At 47.8% G+C, this 16,812-nt stretch overlaps 1 protein-coding gene across 2 annotated transcripts in view; it reads left to right on the top strand.

Annotated features, from left to right (window-relative positions):
- Window positions 1-11,924: 11,924 nt before the first annotated feature.
- LOC309652229 (uncharacterized protein) overlaps window positions 11,925-16,812 on the top strand; it is a 179,356-nt gene continuing 174,468 nt past the window's right edge. For both annotated transcript variants that reach the window (XR_014258612.1, XM_082445806.1), the window contains exon 1: window positions 11,925-16,598. The gene's annotated coding sequence lies outside the window, so the exon portion shown is untranslated. The remainder of the gene's footprint in view (window positions 16,599-16,812) is intronic.

Genomic DNA, 16,812 nt, shown 5'->3' with positions numbered 1-16,812 from the left:
TAGATTGCTTTGGTGAGTATAGTCATTTTCACAATGTTGATTCTTCCAATCCAAGAACATGGTATATCTCTCCATCTGTTTGTATCATCTTTAATTTCTTTCATCAGCGTCTTATAGTTTTCTGCATACAGGTCTTTTGTCTCCTTAGGTAGGTTTATTCCTAGGTATTTTATTCTTTTTGTTGCAGTGGTAAATGGGAGTGTTTCCTTAATTTCTCCTTCTGATTTTTCATCATTAGTGTATAGGAATGCAAGAGATTTCTGTGCATTGATTTTGTATCCTGCTACTTTACCAAATTCATTGATTAGCTCTAGTAGTTTTCTGGTAGAGTCTTTAGGATTCTCTATGTATAGTATCATGTCATCTACAAACAGTGACAGCTTTACTTCTTCTTTTCTGATTTGGATTCCTTTTATTGCTTTTTCTTCTTTGATTGCTGTGGCTAAAACGTCCAAAACTATGTTGAATAATAGTGGTGAGAGTGGACAACCTTGTCTTGTTCCTGATCTTAGAGGAAATGGTTTCAGTTTTTCGCCATTGAGAACGATGTTGGCTGTGGGTTTGTCATATATGGCCTTTATTATGTTGAGGTAAGTTCCCTCTATGCCTACTTTCTGGAGGGTTTTTATCATAAATGGGTGCTGAATTTTGTCGAAAGTTTCCGTTGCTCGCTCCCTGAGGGGTGGGGTGAGCTGGGTCTTTATATGGGGTGAGGGCAGGAGTGAGTCTAGGGGTCGGGCTGGAGGGATGGCTTAGGTGGTCTGTCTACCCCTTTGGTGGTGTTGAGTGCAGGGGTCATGCGCAGCACTCTGCTTTTGCTGCTGACACCCTGTTTTTGCTCCTGGCTCTTCAGAAGTGGCAGTTGGGGTTTTTTGGTCTTTTTGTATCTTGTTGTCCATAATTTGCCCCACCTGTGCATGCACACAGGTTTTAGTCCCTTATAGTTTTCTTTGTATTTTGTTGCTGGGGGAGACGTTTGTCCAGGTGCAAGCACTGCAGCAAAGGGCCCCAGGTCCCAGGTCCCAGCCTGTCTCAGTATCAGCTAACATGTACTATGGAGTTACTGCCAGCACAGTCCTAAGTGTTTTATGGTATTACCCCCTCAGGACTCAAAACAACCATGTGACGGGTGTTATGCTATTGTCTTCCCTAGTTTATAGAAGAGAAGACTGAAGTTCAGAGTGAATCATTTGTGCAAGACCATAGACCAGTAAACAGTAGAGGTGCAATTTGATCCCAGCTCCATCTGACCCCAAAGTCCATGCTCTTAACTACATGTGGTGCACTTTTCACCTCTATCACATCCACATCATGGACTGTTATGTGGTTCTCAAAATGATGGTTATAACATGTAGAGATGCTTATAATTGTATGTGAAGAAAGCAAGATATGAACTTGTAGATATGACCGATTATAACCATGTAGAACAAGCAGCAATTATTTATAATCAAAAAGGCAGAAGGAAATATAACAATGTTAACACTGGTCACTGGGGGATGGAAACACTCAATTTTCCTTTTACACTTCTCTGTATTTTCCACATTTTCTGTCATGAGCGTTTACGAGTTATAATATAAATGAATGTGTCTGCTATTGAACTTGTCATTGAACAGGGGAACATCAAGGGAAACCCCCTTCATCATATCCCACCAAAGTGGCCTCCATTCCATTCGCCTTTGGCCCACAGGCTGTAAACCTTGTTTATTTATAGTAAGTACGGACAAGGAAGAGAAGTGAAGGAAGCACTTCAAATGTTTGCCTTCAAGTCCTTGTAGGAGGAAGTGATCACTTTTTCACGCAGGAGTCTTGGAAGAAAAGAGTTTAGTGACAACAGAATACTATGGCTTTGCATAGTCAGATGGGAAAAATAATGTTGTCGCCTCTGCTTTGCCTCCACCTCTTTTCTCCAATTAGCCTGTGAAGAGTTGAGAGCTTAGATTAAGATGTACCATCATTTAAATTTGGCAGATGAAATCACGTGACTCTAGACTTCATTTGAAAAGAAAGTTTCCTTTGATTAGAGGCAGAAAGCCCTCAGTCCTTCATCTGCAATGATTTACAGAACTAAAATGAAAGTCAGGTGGGCAGCTTTTTTGATGGTTCTTGTTTAAACACCCGATACCCATTTCAGAGCTTTTAACACTCACTTTGTAGGTCGAAATGGTCTCTCGTCTGCTGCGAATCCTAAATTAGCAGGCATGCGTCTGACCAAGATTTGAGGGACGACGTTTACTTTGAGTAAATATTCGCCTTTCATATTCGATTTCTTATTAAATGGTGTTTCAGAAACTCTGCTATACAATATCCCTATTTATAAGCATTGTAGTTTATTTTTTTAAATTTCAATGTTGGGGCTTTCCTGGTGGCGCAGTGGTTAAGAATCCACCTGCCAATGCAGAGGACATGGGTTCGAGCCCTGGTCCAGGAAGATCCCACATGCCGTGGAGCAGCTAAGCCTGTGCGCCACAGCTACTGAGCCTGCGAGCCACAACTACTGAAGCCTGCGTGCCTAGAGCCCATGCTCCGCAACAAGGGAAGCCACCGCAATGAGAAGCCCATGCACCGCAGTGAAGAGTAGCCCCCGCTCGCTGCAACTAGAGAAAGCCCGCGCGCAGCAACGAAGACCCAATGCAGCCAAAAATAAATAAATAAATAAATAAATTTATTTAAAAAAAAAAATTCCAAAGTTGGAACGTATGTGTGTGTGTGCGTGCGTGCATGCGTGCGTGCGTGTGTGTGTGTTAGTTAAGAGGACTCTTTATGTCTAGGAAGTAACATCTTTCTACCGTCTCAGTTAAGAATTTTTTCCCCTTGCCATATGTTATTTTCAGACAGATTGACAAGAGTTGCTTTAAAGGTATGAACAGTCCTGGTCCTGAAAAAAGCAGGGCAATTTCTTGTCTAGAGCAAAAGGAAGGCAAGTTTAAGGATACTGAGTCATCTACGAGCAGGCTGTCAAGACATGAGTGGCTGGAGTGCCTGGATTTGGGTATTTGAAACGTTCTTGTTTGAAGTACTGACTCACCATGCAGAAGCTGTCTCTGTGAAATGGGTCTTCCGGATGACAGCAGAAACAGCTTTTTCCTAATTATGAGATGCTGCCAGGCTGTCCGTGGGATGACAGAGCAGGCCTGCATCAGTTGGGACATTGGTGTCAGGGGAGGGAGGGGGTGTCTTTGGGTCACTTGCATAATGAACACTTTGCTCTGGGCTAATGGAGTGTCTCTAAGGCCAGGGCTGGATTTAGACGCTTCTGGTCAGGCCCACTGCCATTTGCAGGGCAACTGCATTGCATCCTTGCTGGGCCTCTGCTTGGAGGATGCACCCCCAATTTCACCTGGCTCAGGCAAGGGTGGGGCTTATTCTTGTGTTTCCACAGCACTGAGCTTGCTTTAGTCATGTCATGACCAGTCTGGAAGATCCCTATGAGACCACCTGCTGGCCCTCAGTGGAGACATGGAAGACAGAAACGGGCCGGATTTGCCCAGGAAAGAACACATTGGGTCCATGGCAGAGCGGAGACTGAGCCTCCCAGGCTTATACCCGTTCTAGATGGCTGTGCTACACCTAATCCGAGGAATGTATAAGTGTGCATTTTGGGACTGGGCAGGCAGCTCCTGGGGCCTTGGCCATGCCAGCGCTGGTGGTCAGTGTCGGGTTTCCTTCCAGGGGTCTTCCCACATTCTGACTGGTGAGGAGGGTGGTGAGTGGATGGGCTTCAAGGGCACGCTGCGCTCCTTTCTCTCTCAGCCTTTTGTCCCAGCAGGTCCTGTGTCACTCAGCATCCTCAAGAATTTCACATCCACTCCCGGCAGGACGAAGTGAAGGGCTCCCACGCGAGTGCTGCGTTTCTCTCTCTTGCTGCTTGATTCCAACCTCCATTTATATTTTTGAGAACAGAGGTGGAAGGGACCTCAAGAATTGCTTTAATCTCATGAAAACTACCCCCCTCCGCCAGGTCCTCCTCCCTCAGCAGCAAATTTTACCCTAGTTCTTCTTTTTACATTTTTACTATTTATTTATTTATTTTTGGCTACACTTTCCAATAAATCCAGAATTCTCTGGTAATAGGTAAAGGTAATTGTAGTAATCACACATTTGATCTGTGATTTAAATTTCTCTTTTCAGGTTCTGTCTTTCTTCTTTGTGAGGTTTTTAGTTTTTGGGGGGTTTTTTTTGTTTCTTTGTTTTTTGGTTCATTCAAGCCTGATATTCTTAGCATTGATTTTTGTCAGTCGACATTTTGGATATGAAGGATTTCAAGTGGTTGTTTGGTTGAGAAGTGAACATGCAAAGCAATCGGTGATGCTGCCTGAGTCATGATTGATGTGTTTTTCCCTTTCCTAATTTTAAACCCGCATTTTTAGATTGACAGTGTTAATATTCTTCTGTCTGCTGCCTTCCTTCCGTGTATGAATTGGCTGTGAGGCTGTGTGATGTGGTGTCTGGGCTGGGGATTAGGGGACCCAGGTTTTCCTCTCTAATGCTTTCCTTATGTTTACAGACCACAAACCTTCAAGTGAAGGTTCTGTCATTAGCTGGCCTAGCTGTGAAGGCAGATGCACAGTTCCAAGGGGGATGATTCCACAGAGTTCTGGAATGTTAGCGTTGGAAGGAGCCATAGCAGATCATTCAGGCAGCAAACCTTTCAAGGCATCTTGTACACGGCCACGTACTGTTCCGGGGGCTGGGGACGCGGTGAGGAGCAACCATCCTCCAGTCCAATCCCCTCTCGTGGCAGATAGGCCTCTCAGTTCCCCAAAGGGAGGAGAGGACTTGCTTGAGGTCACACAGCAAGTCCACCACAGGGCTGGGCTGGAACGCAGGGCCCCTGGCACCCTTAACTCTGCTGCTACTCCTGGTTGTGCTTCAGCCGTCGTTAGATTACCCCAAGTGACTTGAGCAAATGGCCCCATCTCCCCGTCCTCCCAACCAAAAAAATCCGGCTTCCATGCCAGGCAGATAGATGGCTCTGGGCACCAGTCACCTGGAGGGCCTGCAATAGGTCTGCCCATCTGTGTGTGTCTAAGTCCATAGATCTTCAAATGAGGTGGGTAATGTCTTCAAAGGAGAGAACAGGAAAGGACCGTGCCAGGACTAGCTCAGGGACAGTCAGCAAGACTCTTTTCCTGTCCTCCCATTGGCCACAGCCCAGCTTAGTGGTCACGACCCTTTGAGGCCCCTGGCCCATTAATCTCCAGAGTCCCTAGGGCTTTATGCATGGAAAACGCTCAGTAAGTTTGGGCAGAATTGAGCTGATGGGCGAGAGGAGCACCTCGGAGGAAGATGGTGCAATCACTGAATGAAAGAGGCTGGTTACTGAGCTTCTGGACCATGAACTTCTGCCCATGGGCAGGTGGCTTCTGTAAGCTGGTTCCAGAAAGCTGTCGCTCCCCACCCCACCTTTGCTGAGTTGTCTTGAGCAGGGATGTGCCCTGTCACATCAGACACTGAGCTGAAAGCTGTGGGGATTAGGAAGGTGCCACGTTAGCACGTCTTTCTCTTTTCAGAGCCGAGCGTGCCGATCACTGTGATGGGCAGCAAGACAGTGTTCATTGTTAATTAATTATTAGTTGTCAACTCCGAGACTTTCTGGAACTAGGAAGATGCAGACAGGTTGTAGAATTCCTCCTTGAAAGATACCACAACAACATTGTTAAGAGCAAATGAAACATGCTTAGTTATCAAAGTCTGCCGAGAGCCTTTCATGCTTTACCTCTGCTGAGAATTCACACTGTCATGCCCTTACCTTAGGGTTTGCTCCTTGCATAATGGCGGGCCAAGAAATGGAAGATCTTCATTGTCCTTATGTCTCTGAAACATTTGAAACGTTATTGTGTTTTCTAAAGAGAAAAGACCCACAAAGGGATAACTTGCGCCTATCTCAGCTTCTAGTTTGGAAGGGTGACCTTGAGAAGTTCAGGACGAGCTTTTTCAAGAAGAAGCTGCAACATAGGGGATTGAGCCTTCGCCTCAGCGCTGGGGGAAGGGAAGTTCTGCAAAGAGCAAATTACCGCCTGGATTGTTTCTCTAGGGCTGGACCCATCGAGACCTTGAGCTTCCAGTCAAGCTGGAAGACGGGGTCCTGGCTTCAGAAGTGGTTGATTGAGATCATTCCTGATCTCAGAGGAACAAGATACCACCTTGATTGGCCATGATCCTTTGAAGTCCTGGAGGTATTGCCCTGGGGGATGCAACCAGCGCATAGATTTGGGCTGCAGAGAAAGGCCCTGTCAGCCCGGTCCTCTGTGGTCAGTGGTGGTGTCTGTTCACAGTGCGCTTCCTGGCCTGCTGTTGTCTCTGCTGAGCAGAGCTTACTGCCTTGACTGTGCCGCCTTCTGTGTCTTTCCCCGTCTCTTGCTTTATACCCGCTCGACCTCATTCTCTTCATTCATCCCTTTGACCAGCCAGCAGACCTACTTGGAGACCTGGCAGCCGTAAAATGGGTCTGCGTGCTCCCCTGGAAGCAGCCTTCCCTCGCCTCCTTCCTCTTCCCCTCCTCTCCATGTTATGTCAAATATTTGCTTGGTTTACAGCACACCAAATGCCATCTCGTTTAATCATGTTTTTATTTAAGTAAGAGGATTGTCAGGCTGAAGTGATTTTATTGTTAGGAGTCAGGAAAATACGAAGAAAAATCCCTTTTGAGAGTGGAATAACACAGCACATTTTAGTTCAGTCTTCTTGATTTTTCTTTTCATGGCGTTGTAGATGTCCAATCGAATATTGTTCCTGACAATCCTAAACCAAGTGGGCCCCTTTGCCTTGGAGCTGGTGTCTGCTGAACTCCCCTCTAGTACCGCCTTTGGACTGTCGGTCTGATCTCGCTATTTTCCACCTACTCCATCCAGCTGCCAAGTATTCATAAGTCAGTAGTTGACAAACTGATTCAATGCCCATTATGGACTGCCTTCCGTGTGTTCTGGGAATACTGAAATCCTCGAGATGTGGTTCCCGTCCCCTGAGAATGTGTGACCTGTCTGTGGGGATGACAGACACAGGCCCTCCGTGGTAGAGGTATGAAGCACCAATGCGGGAACATGGGAGAGTAGCTGATTCTGCTCTGGCAGGAGCAGACTGCACAGTACGGCTGTGCAGGTTGTGAACTGCACAAGGGTGCTGAATTTAAGTAGAAACCAACCATACTGTAGTCATCAAAAACATGTCTTGAGGAAAAGGCACATTTTTAAAATTTTCACTAAGGCACTGTACAGGTCAGGTGGCCCTGGGCCGGCATCGGATTGGAAGTGATGCCGAAAGCTCAGTTTCTCTGTGCACGGGCGCCAAATCAAATCTCAGAGACAGAGTTTTGGGTGAAGTAGAAAAGGAGAGCTTTATTGCTTTGCCAGACAAAGGGGGCCACAGTAGGCTCCTGCCCTCGAAAACTGTGTGTCCCAATCCGGGAGGGTTTGATGAGGGGGTTTATAGCAATGGTTCAAGGATGGGGTCCCTGACAAGATTAGGGGTGTGTGCAGGGCCTGCACTCCCTTCATCTCTTCTCTGATGGCCCGTCTCCTAATCCTGATGAGCTTCTCTGGTCCCTTTAATCTTGCCTCTTGGTTTCCTGGCTGCTCCTCCCTTGATTAGCAGCTGTTCAAGTCTGCCCTTTGGAACTCAGGGAAGGTCATGGAGGCTGGAGTCTTGCCTACAAGAAATGGGGGACAGGGAGCCCCACAGGGCCTCGCTCAGTTTCAGAAAGGCTGTGGAGGGGAGATGGCATCGCATCAGGGCTGTACAAGGGTCATAGGGGTTGGCTGGCCAGGCAAAGGGCATTCTATAGGCAGAGGGAGCGTGCGCTGAGACAGAGGCAGGGAATCACAGCGGGGTGCCTTGGGGATGAGGAGTGGCTGGGAGTGGTGCTGCAGAGCACATGTGGTAGGTCGTGGTGGGCGGTGCTCTGGATACGTATTTGGAGTTAGATCATGAAGGGTCTGGAATGTTATGCTGAGACTTTGGACTTGATCCCAAAGGTATTGTGAAGCCATCAAAGGTTTTGCAGTAATTTCTTTTTAAAGAATTATGTTTATAACTTATACCTAACTGGTTCTCCCCAAAATGATTTAAGGTGGAAGACAAATATATGACCTTGTTACACAGCAAAAGTGACTCGGCTCTGGCCGCTGTTGCCAGGAGGGGCTGCAGGCCAAGTGTGGCCAGGTCTCCCAAGTTTTCATAAGAAGCTGGACACTTGCATATTCACCTAAAAATCTCCTCCTAAGTTCTAAGTGCTGGCAAGTAATTCAGATTTTTAAAAACACCACACACTACACAAGGCATGTCCGCAGACCACAGTCAGCTAGTGGACCACTGGTTTGCCATTTCTGATAATGAGGGAAGGAATAGAAAGTTCTAAGAACCTGAGATGAGATGGCAATGAGAATTAAGTTGATTTTGGAGCTTCACTGCAAGTAAGACAAACATGGACACCAATTCTGTTGCTAGTGACAGGAAAAGAAGTGGAGGCCATATGCAGCGGGCCATATATAGTCTCTGTGGATACGGAAAAATGGACTGAAATTGAATAAAATAGCTGAAGAGTAGGACTCATGCTACTTTCTCATGGCAAGATTTTCTTGTAAGAGTGTTTCCCTAATGACCCTTGGGTTGGTTGGGGCAGGACTGTCAGTTGCAACCAGAAGATTCCTGAGCAATGCATGTGGCCAGGGATCTATTCTATGGCTTCTGGAAAATACCAAAACAATGAAGCACGTAACTGAATAGCTGAAACTCCAAGGATACTTACCAAGAATAGGCACTGCATCAGAGTACAGGGGACCCAGGCAAGCATCTTCTTGATCATTAAGTGAAGGTGTTAGATAAATAGGCAGTTCTGTGCCAGTGGGACTCAGACCCCATGAAACCCTAGGTGTCCTGCAAGTCAAAAGGATAAGCTGTACTTCCAATAGTCTCCTCAGAAAGAGCAGAGGCGTCATGATGTTTGAACCCAGCTCTGCCACTTCCCGGTCACGTGGCTGTTGGTAAGCCACTTCTCTGAGCCTTGGTTTCTTCATCTGTTGAGTGAATGGGGATAATACTTCTTTCACAGGAGTTTTCTGCAGCTTAAAGTAGGCAGTGCATAGGAAAGCATCTAGCATTGTGCCCTCAGATCTGTAGAAACTCAATGAATATTGATTTTCTTCCATCCATTATTTCCCTGATTGAATGCCATCAAGGAGCCTGTCCTGCCCCTTCTTAAAGAGCGCCTGGTGGGGCTGTTTGTAATCATTTCCTCCTTTCCCGGTAGTTTCCCTGCCCTTTATCACAGACGATTTCTGATCATGTGTGGATTCCTTTTAGACTTGAAAAACAACCTGACGTGGGAGTTATTTTTTACGTTGTAGGTTTGCCTCTCCTGGCCAGAGTGATCTTAGAAAGACAACCTTTGTGATGAAGACAAGACGTTGTGGATTAAAATCATTTGCTCTCAAGGCAGGGCTCTCTCGTTCAAGTGTCTGCACGGTGTTTCTCCTTCCCAGAGAGGAAGGGTAAAAGAAGAATAAAATCATCAGGCATTTTTGTTTAACTATGCCATTGTAGTTCTATAGTAGTTTTATTACCTGAATGTATTTAGATATGAGGCTTCTGAGAAGGCTGTGAAATATATTCTGAAGCTTTGGGGGCAGGCACGTGCTCTGAGCTGGTTACTTGCTGTGTGTCTCAGGAGAATTATCTGCCAGGCTGCAGATTCTGATAGGAGGCACTCTGCCTTTTATAGCCCTGCTCTCCGAAGGGGGAGGTGGAGGAGGAGAAGATTCTGGAAAGTGTCTTGCAGAGGCCCGACAGAGCTCTGTATTGCTTTCAAAAGGTGTTTCCAACTCCTTTTCTTGCTATTAAAACTACGGGTAATCCAAGCAGGCTGCATAAAATGAGAGAAAAGGAAATGAAGTCCGTTAATCTCCCAAGACAGACATTTATTATCCGAAAGTCAAGTGACACCTTCAAATTGTGACCTCACATTCGGAGGAGGAAAAGGCTCGTGCCTGATGGGGGCCTGCACCGGCCTCCTGAAAGAAGACTGGCCTCAGCCAAATGTCATCTCCACAAATATTGGCCCAAATTTCCAGTTGCTGAAGTTGCTGTTGATTAAAAATCCATGATACATGCTACGGCTGCAAGTAAAATCAGTGCCCTGGACCTCAGAAGCCAGTCTCTTGTGAGACATCACAGGAGTTTCACCCACTCCCTTGGAGTACTAATCTCTGGTCTGAGTGAGGCCTTGAGGATATTCAGATTCTTTCAGGTGTAAGGAACACTGGAGGTGGAGTCCAAAGCTATCAGCAGTCTGTAAATCACAGACAGTGCAAACAGCCTCTGTTCCTCAGCGTAGCATCGTGGATTCTGGACCTATGAGCTGAGTTCAAATCCCAGCTCCACGGCTCACCAACTGTGTGACCTTGGGCGATTTACTTCACCTCTCTGTGCCTTAGTTTCCTCTTCCGTAACAAGGGAATAACAATAGTATCAACCGCAAAGGATTGTAATGCAGAGTCAATGAGTTCATACCTGTAAAAGGTCTGGGACAGTGTCTGGTACATCATGAGCACGTTATTCATTGTCTATCAGTTAAATTCCTTCCTTGTTCTCTTGCGTTTTTCATACCAAGTCTGTTCTCAGCATGTTGCAGATAAAGACACTGAGGTTCGGAGAGGTGAAAGGACCGGTCCAAGGTCATCCACCTCATCAAGGCCAGCCTGAGCTCTGGAATGCAGGCCTCTGACTCCCTGTGCTGTGCTCTCCCAGCTCCAGGCTGCCACCCTGCCGTCCTCTATTAGCGCAAGGTTGGGATGGGTGAGCCTGTGGGAAAGGGTCTTGTAAACGAAGTCACTGTGTTCAGCGTTAGGATCTATTAGAACTCTGTGCTTATCACTTGTGGCTGTTTGAAGAGGTCTGGGCCATTGGATAACAAGACTCTTCAGGTAGGAACATCTCATAACATGTTCCATTTTCTTGAAAGCAGCAGCAGAGTCTAAGGCAGTTCTCAGAGTGACTTTAGTACTGAGGGCTGTTTGTATGTTGGTGTTACTACACGGAGGATGGGGAGGCCTAGGAGGAAGAGCTGGGGACAGAAAGCAGAGACTGTTGAGTGGAGCCTGGCTGCAAAGCCTTGGCCGCCAAGTGGCGATGGCTGCATTGGTAAGAAGGTCCAAGTTTAGAGGAAGAGAGAGGGCTCTCTTGTGATGTGGTTTGTAAACCTGAGAACGACTTATGGTTAGCCTTTGCATCTGAAGGGCTGAATGGGACCTCCAGGACTGCCGGTTCAATTTCCCCACTTAGCAGGGAGGCATCCAGCCCCTGAGAGATGGCGCACATACCAAGGACCCACGGCTGTGCCTTCATGTTCCTCAAGTGACTTTCTCATGACAAGTTGGCTTCCCCGGGACCCGTGGATGAGACGGTCTAGGCTCCTTGGCACTTTTAGTTCTTAGTGTCATCCAGCAGGAGTCTTTTAATTTCCTTCCCTAGGATCTTGACAGCTTTCGGGGTGTGGGTGAGCTCGCCCCATCCAATCAACCCTGAGGTCATGATAATATCAGCATATAAGCTTAGAGATGTGGACCAGACCCCGTATATTCACCCAAGTGAGTGCCAGCTTGTTTGGCCTTTGGTCTGTCAGCTGGCAGGTCAATCCCAGTGACACTCTCTGCATTCCTTTTGTATACATATATTTTAAAAAATATATATTTTTTTGGCCGTGCACATGGCGTGGCATGTGGGATCTTAGCTCCCCAACCAGGATCAAACCCATGCCCCTGGGATTCCCTGGTGGTGCAATGGTTAAGAATCCGCCTGCCAATGCAGGGGACACGGGCTCGAACCCTGGTCTGGGAAGATCCCACATGCCGCGGAGCAACAAAACCCGTGCGCCACAACTCCTGAGCCTGCACTCTGGAGCCCACAAGCCACAACTACTGAGCCCACGTGCCACAACTACTGAAGCCCACGCACCTAGAACCCGTGCTCCACAATAAGAGAAGCCACCGCAATGAGAAGCCTACGCACCGCAACCAAGAGTAGCCCCCGCTCGCCGCAACTAGAGAAAGCCTGCGCACAGCAATGAAGACCCAACGCAGCCCAAAATAAATAAAATAAAATAAATTAATTAAAAAAAAAAACCTGTGCCCCCTGCATTGGAAGTGCAGAGTCTAAACCACTGGACCACCAGGGAAGTCCCCCTCTGTGTTCCTTTGAGTCACACCCTTTCTTTTCAAACATCACCACGCTGCCTTCCATATTCTGTTTGAGGACAGGCAATAACCCCGAGTGGCGAATACTAACAATGGTTCCGTATGTTTCTGGAAAGTTCTGTCTCCTCCCTGGTCTGGGCAGAGGACGACTAGAAGGAGCTCTGGTCTCGGAGCCCAGGTGGCTGGCCAAGGACTGGGTCAGCCATCCTGGAAGTTGCCAGAAGGCCGCCTGTGGTTGAGGTGAGGCCTCCCTCCCTCTGGCCTGCGGCATGGTGTCAGTGCTTCCCAGGACTTGGGACTGTGCTTGCAAACAGCCAGCAAGAGGGCAAAAAGGAGGTCTCAGGGAGGCTGAAGTGTTGCATCCCGAGGGCTGCCTCTACCTGTTCCATCACTCTTCCCTAGAGCCCCGCTCACCCCTTCTCCACAGGGACTCAAGGATGTTCCTGGAAGACGAGGCACTTAATAACTGGGCTTGAAACCATCTTATCTTAAAGCTGGAAGGGCCCATAGAGGTCAGCTTGCTCCAACTTGGTGGCAGAACTGGGGCTGCCTATTTCAGTTGTCAAGGTGATCCTCCTTATCCAAAAAGTAGCCTACCTTTGGAAATCAGAGGGTTACACGCTTTTTAACTTGGCCTCTTGGCCACCCATCCCCCCTCCCTGGGATGTGCGCCTTCTCTCAGATGGGGTCTCCCACAGAAGAGACGGGAACAGAATCCGGTTCGCTCAGGCTTGAGAAGGTGTACTTGCCACTCTTGTGTCTATTTCATTTGTGTGGAGAAGAAGCAAGTTTTTCCAAAGCATAAGGCCCAGGGATGCTGGGGGGAGTTGGGAACCTCCTTTTACGTCACTCTTCCAAGAGCCAGTTCTCTTTGGCCAAACCCTGGTCCTGCAGGCACATGTGCCAGGGTGCAAGAGCCTGGAAGTGAAACCGTGTATCTCAGACTGGGACTTGAACCCACAGTCTTTTAATTGAGATCACACACCTGGTCTCAGGACTTAATGAAGCTCACGTTCTTGATGTCTCATGGCAGAAAGAATTCAGTGAGAGACAAAGTGATAGGTAAGAAGTGGATTTTTTTAGAGAGAAATGCATCCCACAGACAGAGTGTGGGCCGTCTCATAAGGCGAGAGCGGTCCCAGGGTATGGGGTTGTCAGTTTTTATAGGAGCAGGTAATTTCATAGGCTAATGAGTGGGAGGAGTATTCCAAATATTTCAGGGAAGGGGTGGGGATTTCCAGGAATTGGGCCACCACCCACTTTTTGACCTTTTATGGTTGGCCTCAGAATTGTCATGGCGCTGGTGGGTGTGTCATTTAGCAGCTAATGTATTACAATGAGCCTATAATGAGGCTCAAGGTCCCCTGGAAGTCAAATCTTCCACCCATCTTGGACCTAGTGGGTTCTAACCAGTTTTTGTCATGCCCTATGGCTATGTCCTTCTTTTAAAGGTTGTGCCCTGCCCCCTTCCCTCCTGTTTCAGAAGGAGCTGAGAGGCGGTCCGGGGGAGGGGCAGGGCAGGGCGGTAGCTCAGTGAGGGGCCGCTGGGGTGAGCAATAGACCAGCAGCATCTCTGGGTTCAGTGGTCAGCACATTCAGAAGAAGCAGCACGTGGAGGGGTCATAGCCCTAAGACAAGAAAGAGGCGCTCAGATGGGAATGAGGACAGAGAGCATTCAGGAGGGAAATGCTGTGCTCTGTCTCGACTGGTCAGAGGACTCTCGGGGGATTGAATCCAAATCTTGTTTCCATTCTCAGAGGCCCGGATAACAGTGTATTTATTCTTTGGGTTTACAGCCTCCCTCTGCTACTTAATGTGTGATGTTGGAGAAGTTACTTGACCTCTCTGTGCCTCCGTTGCTTCCTCTGTAGAATGGGGTCGTGAGGACGAAGTAATCCGTGGGCCGCTCCTAGCACAGGGTGGGTGCAGAGTCCACGTTCAATAAATCCTAGCTGCTGCTCCTGTCGTTACTCACACGCTGCTTCTGTCACTAGCATCAGTGTCTCTGTGTTCAACAACAATTTCTCCCATGGCCTCTCTGAGTATTCTCCTCCTGGTTCTGCATCCTTGTCTCCTTCATTCTTCATCTGACATGATTTCCAGTCTCTTCCTCAACCAAATTATGCTCTCCTCCCTTCCTCCTTCCCTCCCTCCCTTCTTTTCTTCTCTAGTGCCTACCCACGAGAGTAGGTGCTGGGCTTAGAGCAGTGGGCCTGGCAAACTTGACTGCTGGTGGTGAGGTAACAGGCCGGGGCTCCAGGAATCTTGTGCTCAGCTGGAAGCTACCATCCTCCGCCTGGCTGGGGGTCTTAGTTCCTGCAGAAGAACTCAAAGGTATTGTTATGTATTGATCTACCCCTTGAGGAGGAACCAGGACCCTGCCCCAAGGCTGCACTATTGCTTCTTGACTGCTCCCCCTTTGTTTCTGCATCCCCTCCCTTCCCTGATTAGCGCTGTTGGAATCTGCCCTTTGGAACTCAGGGAAGGTCTAGGAGGCTGAAGCCTTTTTCCTACAAGCCAGAAACGGGGGACACGTAAATGCTTTTGTATCCAGGAGGACCCCACAGGGTCCTGCTGAGTTTCAGAATCTCCAAATCGCCAAAGGATCTTCTAAGAGAGAGGTTAAGAGTTCTCTGTTATCCACAAAAGCAGGGAAGATCTAGAGGGCAGGGAGAGGACCAGTAACTGAAAGCAACGGAGAACTTACTGAGGGGTCCAAAGAGCCAACAGGCTACCTTAGGGAGAAGTCAGTTTCCTGACATTGGAGGAATCCAAGCAGGGCCTGGCCTAGCCCTCGAGGATGATGCTGAAGAAGGAATTCAAACATCAGAGGGCACTGCCTGATCTGAAAAGCCCACCTGCCCCACCCATTTCTCCAGGGTCCTATGTTGTTGCTCGTTGGGCGGCTGGTGTTCTTGGGAGTGCAAATGATGTGTGAAGTAACTTCTGATCTTTTCTGGCACAGTGCGAAGTTGTGCAAGGCTTAAGGAAATACTTAGCTCCACCAAGCAAGCCTTTCCCAAGTCAGTATTGGGGAAAAAAAATAACTCCATTAGAAGTGCTAAATGAGGATCATAATGAGATATCCAATGTCTTGCCAAGTGAATTTAATCGCTTTCTGATCCCAACAGCTACACAATTCAACTCTTTCTTAGCATAATTAAGCAAGTGACAATGAGGATACTATTCTAAGACATGGTAATGAGATGCTGAGGGGCCTGAATTCAGCTGGAGGGGAATTCCTATTAAATATTTATTAGATATGCAAGTTCTTTAATAGCTAGAAAAAAATAGAAAAGGAAATTTAGTTAAGTGAGGTCCATTTCCTTTGAAATTAAACTGTTAAAAACAGAAGCTGCCAGGTCACTACTTGCAGGAATCTTCATCTTTCTGGCCTGAGGGCTTGGCTGCAGTCTGGCCATAAAACTCCTTAGGTGACCAGGAGCCATAGAAAAGGAGACTAAATTAGGGGATGATGGAGACTGTTGGCTGGGTAGTAAAGAAGAAAGAAGGAAGTGAAAAGAGGTAGTGGAGCGGGGTAGGAGTGTGGAGTCCAGACTTGTGTTTGAATTTGAGCTTGGAAACCACTAGGGCTGTGTGTGTGTGCGTGTGCGTGTGTGTGTGTGAGAGAGAGAGAGAGAGCACGCGCGCGCAAGCTCAGATGAAGCACTTTACGTGTCTAAGCCCAGTCTCCTGCTCTGTAAAATGGGTTTATTCATACCTACCTCACAGGGTTATTCAGAGGACTAAGTGTGATAATAGTCGTGAAAGTGCCTTAGAATCTGGAAAGCACTGGAAAACCCTTGGGTCACTGACTCTTTGAATCTCTCTGCAAGAGAATTTCCTGTGGTGCTAGCAAGCTCCTAGCAGAGTTCAAGCCACTTCTCTGGTTGTAGCTCCAGGGAGAAAGCAGATCGAATTGGCTGGAAGATTGAAATTCGGCTGCACGTTGAAATTTTTTCTACCTGGCAAGGGATACCCTGGCAAACCCACAAGGTTCAAAATCCCACACTTCTCCAACTGCTGTGAATCAGTATGCAAATAAGATGCAAGCTCCAGGCCCCGCCGGCAGGAAGGGGAGTTAACCTCGGCTGGGTCTCCGGGGGAGATGTTTTCCGCAATTAGGAGCCTCACCTGTGCAAGAGGCAGAGTGGGGCGGGGCTTTGCTCAGGCCTCAGGCCAGCCCTTGGGCGGCCTGTGTGAGCATGCGCAGATGTGTACGCGGCGTGTTGGGGGAGGGGAAGACTTCCAGCAATCCTGTTTCAGTCCTCCAGAGACTCACAGATTGCCTCTCTTTCTAGACTTTCCCTTGACTGGCTTTACCACGATGCAGAGTGACGGCAATAATTATTTTTACTTTTTTGAGTGCCTCCTTGTGCTGGGCGCCGTTTAACCCTGGCAACAACCTGTTGGGTAAGTATTATTACCATTTTATTGCCATTTTACAGAGAGGGATACTCGAGCCCAGAGATGGGAAATGATTTGCACAAGGTCACAAAGCTACTCTCTCAGGTTTCTCTGGCTCCCAGGTCCCTGTGGGTTTCCTTTCATTGCTGCCTTTCCCAGAGACGTCCAAACCAATGGTCTGGGGGGAACCATTTATTTTGCCTGGGGGCACCCAGGCCAG

This window comes from Balaenoptera physalus (genome assembly GCF_965194825.1).
Source record: "Balaenoptera physalus genome assembly, chromosome: X".
Taxonomy (NCBI): domain Eukaryota; kingdom Metazoa; phylum Chordata; class Mammalia; order Artiodactyla; family Balaenopteridae; genus Balaenoptera; species Balaenoptera physalus.
Note: the sequence above shows the minus strand (reverse complement) of the source record. Positions and strands in the feature narration are given on the sequence as shown.